This window comes from Ceratotherium simum, chromosome 3 (genome assembly GCF_057802395.1).
Source record: "Ceratotherium simum simum isolate JZ-2026a chromosome 3, ASM5780239v1, whole genome shotgun sequence".
NCBI classification, from domain to species: Eukaryota; Metazoa; Chordata; class Mammalia; order Perissodactyla; family Rhinocerotidae; genus Ceratotherium; species Ceratotherium simum.
Genome location: NC_141902.1, coordinates 55,566,956 through 55,576,617, shown reverse-complemented (window position 1 = coordinate 55,576,617; position 9,662 = coordinate 55,566,956). Strand labels below are relative to the sequence as shown.

Sequence of the window (9,662 nt, the reverse complement as noted above, 5' to 3'; positions counted from 1 at the left end):
CATCTTTGTGTGTATGTGGTAGTACTTTTTTTGTGGCTTACATGCCTGGTGCTCCATCAGTATTTATCACGATGTACCTTTTCCAGTTTTATCTTAGTTCACAAAATGCCATTACCTAAATTCCTATTCATGAATTTTTTAGTGATCAACAAACAAAAGCTCATCAAGTACTTTTCCCTCCTACATACGTCACAACACGTCAGGACCTGATTTGTGCACTACACATATCATTGATTTTTTACAGTTGTGAGCCTGTGAGAGAGTAATAGCTCTTTCACATTGGATGCCTGTGCTGCTGTGCTATGGCCATCTCTATCATTTGATAAAGGAGTTTAACAATAGCTGTTCTCTAAGTATAATATTTGTTATATTGGGGATCATTTTATAAGCTTTTCAGGAGTGACACTTGTTCCTTTTTATACTATAAAGAATGTGACTTTGAAAGATGCTTCTGTAGTTTTGGTCTTGTCTTTGCCTTTAGCAACAATGTTCATCAGTTTTGTGCAGGAAAACATTATTTTGTGATTATTACGGAAATTATCAATTTATTTACTAGAGAAGTCACTGTGTTTAGTGAGCCTTTTTTTTTTTATGTGATGGTTTCATACCCCTATTTGAAAGTTTCATATCAGACAAAACACTTAGAATTGAGAGTGAATGGCTGGCTGGCTCAATAAAATCTAATTTTCATATTCATCATAATTCTTTCCATTACCTTTTTTCTTTTTTGACTGTGTGTGAAAAATCATCACACTTGTAACTGCATGTGCCCCAGTACACAGAGACATACAGTTTCTGTTTGCACTGGGGCTGCTCACTATTCATGTTTTAGACATTATTTTGGTTTTTTTTTTGTTTTTTTGTTTGTTTTTTTGTGAGGAAGATCAGCCCTGAGCTAACATCCATGCTAATTCTCCTCTTTTTTGCCGAGGAAGACCGGCTCTGAGCTAACATCTATTGCCAATCCTCCTCCTTCCCCCCCCCACCTCAAAGCCCCAGTAGATAGTTGTATGTCATAGCTGCACATCCTTCTAGTTGCTGTATGTGGGACGCGGCCTCAGCATGGCCAGAGAAGCGGTGCCTGGGAGCGCCCGGGACCTGAACCCGGGCCGCCAGTAGCGGAGCGCGTGCACTCAACCGCTAAGCCATGGGGCTGGCCCTAGACATTATTTTGAATTGTGTAATTTTATCATGATTCGTATAATTCAGTCAGTAACTTCTGAATTAGTGACCCTTTCAGTTTATCGAGAATATAATATAACAGAGTAAGAACAATAAACGCAAATTTCACAAACAAAAATGATAACACATAAGAGACATAAAAAATGTTTTAGAATTTTTGGAGAGTCTTCAGCATCACCTTCTGCTCAACCCAAAGATCTGGGAAGAGGTTCAAGCTGTGACTAAACTTCCAATGGACTCATCAAAGCTTAACCCAGCCTGGACCCTGGGGTCCTCTCAGATGCCCAGTGAAGAAAATTCCCAGGAAGATTCAGCTGCCACTTCACCTATTTCAAAAGCATTAATGAAGAACCTTAGTAACTTGACTCTCAACCCTAGTACCAAATTCCACCCCCCTTCTACCAGAACATCCGCCCCAACGGCCTGACAGAGAAAAGAAATTCCAGGGGTTAAGTATGGCATACTCTACAGGAGGAGTGGGGTAAGGACATTGTTAACTGCTCAGAAAGAAAGGATGCAAAGAATGATACAAATTATTAAATGCCACCACTCCAACCAACTTCCTGTGCTTCCAAGAGAACCACGACAGAAGAAAACTGAGGTTGAATCAAGAATTCAAAGATTTAGATGTAGGTGTCATTATTGCCTGTATCATAGAGATCTTTCTGAGAATACCAGCATGGAGAATAGTTATGACACAGAGTCAATTGAGCCTTAAACCTTATTCTTGCTAGTAATTATAGGATCATTATGCAACAGCTTGGGGAAGCTACTCTATGCTCGGATGGACTGTATACCAGTATTTTGATAACCTGTGATATAAGTTCTGTGATGTCTTTTTTTCTTGCATCTCTTTTCTACCTTGATACCAGTAACATATAAGGAATCTGTGTAGTTTGCATCTGAATCACTTCAATATACTTTAGTTTAACTTCTTGATTTGACCCAAAGAAGCACTAACATGTCCCAAGTATTGCCTGTGTTTTAGAAGCCTGAAGTCAGTAAGATGAAACCCAACATCAAGAATTTGAAGCAAAGTAACTTGTGTGGAAAGAATGTAAAGAAAACATTGGGTGGTTTAGCTAGACCATGATTAGAGCAGATTTTCTAGTTTTCAAGAATTTGAATTATAATAATTTTTTGTATCATTTCACTTTTCAGCAGCAAATAATGTGTGTATAGAGGATCTTAATAAAATTGAGATGTATTTGAGTACCTTTAAAAAAATGTTTTAGCTAAAATTAACTACACCGGTTATCCGAAATTAGCCAAGAAAGAATAACTAATACAATTCTAGTAGTGTATAATCAACATTAAAGAATATAATGGTTATTAAGATTATAAATAAATTTCTAGAAAATCATAATTAAGCTCATATTTCAAACATATATAAACAGAATTGTTTTAAATCCTCTCCTCTGAAACCATGAAAAGACCTGGAGAACATTTGATAGATTACCAGAGACCACCAAGATGCCCAAGACCCACTTGAGAAATACTGGTTTATAGTCCTATGTCTCTATTGAGACACATGATCAAAATGTTTAAATATGGACAACTAGCAAGACCATCATCTTGCAATGCTTCACTAATTTGTTACCCAACTTTGCCAACAATCTGTCCCCTTGCTTGTTCAACAAGCTACAGTTCTCAAACACCTCCCAGGCTGTCGAGCTTCATGCATTGCCAAATTACCATCAAGAAAGCTTCTATCAACTTATATTTCCCACCAGCTGTATGTGAGAAAGTCTGTCTCCCCAGCTCCTCACCAACTCTGGGTACAGAGAAGTTGCATTTCATTTGATGTTGGATTTTAAAGACAGCAATTAAAGCAAAAAATCAGATACAGTCCAAATGACTCTTGAAGATCCCTTCCATTGTCCATGAAGTATAGAGAACTAGGTCCACATCTCTTGTTTCAAGTGCAATCTAGAGTTCTGGCTCATTGACTGGATGCGGCAAAATAACCCAATTGCTTTTATTGTGACTTTTTTTTTATATTTATTTGTTTTTGACTGAATTATGTTTGAATTCATGTAAATTAAATATAATTGTTTTGTGAATTGCCTTTGTCATTTTTTAATTTGGAGTGTTCATCTTCTTCTTACATAAAGGTCTGATTACCTTATTATTACATCTATTTTTTAAATATATTTTATAATACGCCATCTCTGTGCATGGTATGGTGTGTGTGTTTGTATGTATGTATGTGTGTGTGTTCTGTTTATGGCTTTCCCCCACCACTAGATTAAGTAGGTAAATCCTAAATTTAATTGTAGAATACTTTCATTGTTTTATATTTGAATTTTTAATCTTTATGGAATTCCTTTTTATATACAGCATGAAGTAAGCATCTAAGTTTATTTTTCCTCAAGAGCTTAAACAATTATCTCCTGGAGGAACATCTTTAAAAGTTCTCTGATATTTTTATATTTTCCTGTTCTGGTTTTCATACAAGACTTTCAGTGGTTAGTAATCTGAAAGAAAAAATCAAGACAAATTTTTTCTGTAATACACTCGTGCCCAGGGCTTTTCCTTCCTCTTGGAGGAGAATGGTGCTACTTCAATGACTTGGTTATAAATAAGACAATGGAGAAAGAAAGAAAGAAAGCTCTTTAATCCTGTGGCAAAAGCTGTTAATTATCCCTCAATATCAGTTCTTGCCTTCCTTTTTAGTAACAGAACTCTCAATTCTTAGCTGGGTACATGACCAACCAGAATAAAGAGAATATAATTACTAGCTTCCTTGAAGCTGGGAGGTATCCAGTTTTTGTGAGATGTCCTCGAAGGCAGGAGGCATGACCTTTCTTGCCCCTGCTTCTTTATTACTGGCTAGGATGTGGACATGATGGCTGGAGCTAAAGCAGCTATATTGGACTGTCTGGCAATGCATTAAAGAGGCCAGAGCAATGAGACAGAAATAGCCTGGGTCCCTCACTTTGTGGAGCTGGCATTTCAGTCTTGGACTGCCTGCTCCCTCTCTTCTTTTACCCAAGAAACAGAATTAACTTCTAGCTAGTGTAAAACATTGTTGTTTTGGATTGGATTTCTGTTATATGTAGCTGAACTTAATCCTGAATGATATGAATGAAACACAGAGAGGGCTTATGTTTTATTCAGCATTATATTCACACGACTTGACCTTGGACCTAGAACATAGTAAATGCGCAATAAATGTTTGTAGGAGACATATATTTCCATTTATAGGTAAGATACTGATTCTGAGAATTTCAGGTAAGTTGATATATATACATTACTCATCTCATCTTTCATATTTGGACCTACGACTTTGCAACCTTAAAGAAAACATCACACCCTCTCAGCTATGTTTTGCATAAGAATCATCTTTCATAACAACTCTTTAGAAGGACTTCTTTTATTTGACTTTTATTTTTTAAGAATGGGCAAATCTGGAAGTTCGCACCACCATGTTGATACATTTTTCCCCTGGAGCGCATTATGAATGGGGGATGGTATGTTCTCCAGAATAGATCCCAGCCAAGCTCTGGCATAGCAGTGACAGCTTCCTGCAAGGTTTATGCGCCTGTTTAATTGCAGTTACATCCTTCTCCATTCCCTGGGGGCCCATCTTTATGGAGAAATAGGCAGTTGGCTGAGGATGTTGGAATTGAACATTCCTTGCTAATTATTTAATTTTCACCTGGCACAAACTAAAGCCTCTTAAGTTTAGTGGGAACTATAAGTCAATTACCTTCCTTTGCTACCAAAGAGCCTACCACTTATAACTAAAAACAAACACACAGCTCTGTTCTTGCCTTTGTCGTCAACCCTAGCCAATGAAACTGCTTTTCCCTTCCACCTGTTATTCAGGGGATAATGACAGCGAGCATCTTGTGCTTTCTGTTGTAAAACTGAGGCTTTGGTAAAAATGGAGTGTGGACAAAAGCACTGGCCTGTCCCACCTCCATTCCTTGCACATGCTCAAGCCTTCCTTTATTTCATCTACAATTTATCAAGTACTGGCTTGGAATGTAATATCCCTAACAACCCAATGAGGAAGGTGTCAGGAAACTGGGGCTTGGAGAGGTACAACTACTCCCGAAGGCCACAAGCTAACAAGCGCCAAAGCAAGGGTTTGAACCCAGCTCTGCCCTGGTTCTGATTTAGGCCCCAGACTATGGATCTATTACCTTTACTACTAAGAGGGTCTTGAACCTCCTTCTTTCCTTAATGAACTACTCACCGTTCAAAATGCACCGCAGGTGCTGCTTTCTCAAGAAATGATCCCCCTAATGCCCCGGACTGAGGCCCCTCTGTGCTCCTGCAACAACCTGCATCTATTCCAATACAATGTTTATTTTGAGCGTTGCATCTACCTTGTGCTGTAAATGTTTTACACGGATTACCTACCTTAATTCTCACGTGCCTTCTCAGCGAGGCTACTATGATTATGGACGATCTATGAAGAGGAAACTTGAGTAAATAGAACCACGGGTGCAAATTTAGGTCTTTTTGATTCTGAAGCCTGTGCACTTAACCATGATGGTATAACACATTACAACGAATTTATTTATTCATTTGACGATCTCCCTTATGAACTCTAAGTTCTCAAAGACTAGGGACAGTTTCTTATTCGTTTTGTACTCTCCGCAGGTAGGACAGGATCTGACATACAACAAGCACTAGCTCACCTGATTTAAAATCTCCCTCCCTGGGCCGGCCCTGTGGCTTGGTGGTTAAGTGCGCGCGCTGCGATGCTGGTGGCCCGGGTTCGGATCCCGGGTGCGCATCGAGGTACCACTTCTCCGTCCATCCTGGGGCCGAGTCCCACATGCAGCAACTAGAGGGATGTGCAGCTGTGACATGCAGCTATCTGCTGGGGCTTTGGGGGGAAAAAATAAAATAAATAAAATCTTAAAATCTCCCTCCCTCTGTCGGCCCTTGAATGTGTTACCACTACGTGAGATGGGAATGTTAATTTTTTGGAGTGGACGTAGTTTCAAAACAATTGAACATACTATCAAGAAGAGAGAACTGTAGGTTCATTTTCCTGTGGCGTACACATACGCACAACTTGGCTGAAGTTTTCTGCAGGTACTTCCAGGTATGTGATGAAAAATATCTTTCCAAGAAGCTCCTGCACAGGAATGCTCCCTATGGTCTGGTTGTCATTCGTGCTGATTTACCAAGTATTTCCCATGCTTCCTTCTGGGAATGAGTTAGGATTTCTCTTCCCTGCCCTCTTGAGTTAGGTGGGCCCATGCAACTTGCTTCGGCCCATGCAATGTGGACAGACTGACAAGTGTCACCTCCAGGTGGAAGCTTTAAGAGCCACTGCATGATTTCCCACTGCTCCAGTGACGAACAGTGTTTGAAACATGACTTTGAAGAGCAGAATATGACTGTGAAATAGGACTGTGAACCTCTGACCTGCAAAGAATGGTAGAGTGAGCAAGACACAAACCTTGATTGCTACAGGCTGTTAAGACCAGTCAGTTGATTGCTCCCACCGTGTAAGGTAGTTCATCCTGACTGAGACATTCCTGCAAGTCTCCAATGGAGTGATTCTTGGCATTCTGAAGCCTTGTTAAGGTCATGCTTAACCCCAGAAGCTTTAGACCCACTATAAGCTTTAGACCCACTATAAGCTTTAGACCCACTATAAGCTTAATGACTGTCATCAAGCCTTAGAAGGTTCTGATTCAGAGGGTGCTGCTGATCCATCTCCACTGGGGAAGAGAAGGTTGAAATGAGCCCAAGTGCCACTAAGGGGTTTTAAGTTAGATGAGTGGAAATATTCTGAAGGCCAAAGGGTGAAATGATATCCTGGAATCTTCTTCCTGATGCTCTTTTGAAACCAGCAGAGATGTCAGCCTTGCCTGAGACTGCGTAGTGAAAGTGTGCCGGGAGGGTGGGGTGAACCTGTTGCTCAAGGAGAGCCTTCTGCTTTATGATTTTGTATCTTCAGGTTAGAAGATTCATTTATACATTTAACCAGATTTTCCCAGGGTGTACATTCCCCTCAGAGATAAATTAAACACTTTTAGGGATACAATCAGTCTGTGAGGCCACCAGGGTACCATTCACTGCTTTGCAGCAGCAATTTACCAAATGGTACCCTGCTGACTTAGGAAGTGTGTGCACATCTGTAAAGGGCTTCCTTCACACCCAGGGATGCACTCAGAATTCTCCCTGCGATGCATGGACAGCAGAGGGAGGAAAAGGGGGAGCGTAAGGTCCCTAGTTGGTCTTCTGTTCCCCTCACACCCTCATGCTGGGCTGCTGTGTCAGTGGAAGATAAGTCAAGGTCAAACAGTGAAGGAGGGGAACTCAGCTCCTGAGCGCATGCCATTTCTCCGTGGTTAGAGCCACCTCCCTTGGTGATCAGCCCTCCCTAAGGGGCCCCCTGTGTTGCCCAGGATCCCAAACGTCAAGGGCTTTTGCTGGACCACATTCCCAGGAAGATGTACCATGCTTTAGTCCTGCCTTGTCTCTCTCCCCCCATCAACATATAACTGTGTTATTTTTCCTTCTTTTCAAATATTAAATCTATTCATTCATTCAACAAACAATCAGCAACCACTTATATTCAGGGTAAAGTTTTAGTTAATCACACAAGTACTTGGTTTAGATGGATCTGAGTTTAAATCTTGGCTCCACTATTTATTGGCCTTCTGCCTCTATGCCTCATTTGACCCATCTGTAAAATAGGGGTAATAAAAATACCTCCCTCATGGTGTTACAGTAAGGATTAAATGAAACAGTGTATGTGAAAGGCTTAATAAAGTGCTGAGCACAGAATAAATATTAGCTATTATTCTTATTTACCATCTACTGTAAGTGCCAGGAACTGAAGTGCTAAAGATATAAATACAAATAAGACCTGGTTCTTACACACAAGACACTCATAGCCTAGGACAGTGATTCTCAAACTGTCGTCTCAGACCACCAGCAGCAGCATCACCTGGGAACTTAAACGAATTCTCAGACCCCACCCAGACCTACTGAATCAGAAACTCTGGGGCCCAGCAATCTGTTTTAAGAAGCCCTCCAGGGGACTCTGATCCTCACTCCGTTTGAGAGCTTCTGCTTTATATTAGAGGAATGCTAGTATCTTATATCTGCTGAGTACTTAAAGTGTACAAAATGTTGCTACGTTTTTTAATACTCACAGCAGCCCTGCAAAGGAGGAATGGCTATTTTCCCTATTTTCAACTGAGGAATGGAAGGTTCTGTAGCAGAAATGGCCGGCTCACTAAGAGGACTGCACTTGAGCTTGGGTATCCATTCCTCAGGGAACGTGACCTTCAAATTTAGAATGAATGTCAATTAGCCTAAGCCAATTCTGGTACTCCCAATCCCTTGTTAAGTGGTTGGTTTAGGAGTGGGCTTGTGACTCAGTAGTGCCAACAGGCATGAATGAAAATCTGTTGAGTTTCTAGGGGTTGTTTCTTCTCTTTTAAAAAAAGAGCAGAAGGACAAGATGTCCCTCTTCCCCTGCTGGACATGATACCTAGAGCAGCAGCAGCCATCTTGTCACCATGAGGGAGGTAGTATGAGGCCCAAGCTGACATTCAGAGAAAGTAGACTATGGAGATGGAAAGGCCCTTATTGATATCATTGAGGGGAAGAATTAGCCAACCCCAGGACCATCCTACCATATGACCTCTTGTATTATGACAAATTTTCCTTCTTGTTGAAGCCGTTTTGAGTTGAGTTTTCTATTCCTGGAAATGGAACACAACCTGATAAAGCCCTAAATGGAGGAAGACTGGCTAAGAGTAACAGAGCTAGCCTGTACACATGTTCTGAGGTTCTAAACCTCTGCTCTTTCCATAACATAACTTGCTGATGGATGGATTCTGATGGATGATGATTCTGACAGATGGGGCAAATTAATACAGTATTCACATGCGTTCCTCATATAGCATCCCACACCACTCCCATCACCCACCCCACCAGGTAGCTTCTTGAGCTGAAACTCTAGGCTATTACATCTTTATCCCCAGTACCTAGCAAAATGGCCTACAATAAATGGTAACTAATATTACTTTTACTTTTATAATGCCTTATGTTTGTCACTGGAGGAAATGACCATATAATTGCATGAATAAATGAATGAGTGACTATTGAGGGATTGGTAGCATCTATACACTTAACGTCCTCCTGCTCTATAAAAGTCAGCTTAATGGTAGTCTTGCACGCCTTACCCCAGACAAGCCCTTACTGTAAAAATGTTAGAGTTCAGTGGAGGAAGTACTAGAGAGGAGGGAGGCTTACAATTTCCATAGAATCACTGCCTATAAGACCAGAAAGGGACTTTGTGGTTACTGAGACCATCATTTTAGAAATAAGGAAACTGAGGCCCAGGAGAAGCAGTGACTCACCTGAGGTCACAGAGCTGTTTGGAGCCAAACCCAAACTTGAACCCAGTTTTTTCTGTCTCTAGAACACAGGGTTTGAACTTCTGGCTCTCAAAGACCTCTCAAAGCCCTCAAAGGCCAGGGACCTTTGCTTGG

General features: G+C 40.8%; 1 pseudogene; it reads left to right on the top strand.

The window, feature by feature from the left end:
• The first annotated feature begins 1,414 nt into the window (after positions 1–1,414).
• LOC106800432 (developmental pluripotency-associated protein 3-like) lies at positions 1,415–1,900 on the top strand (annotated as a pseudogene).
• Positions 1,901–9,662: the final 7,762 nt, after the last annotated feature.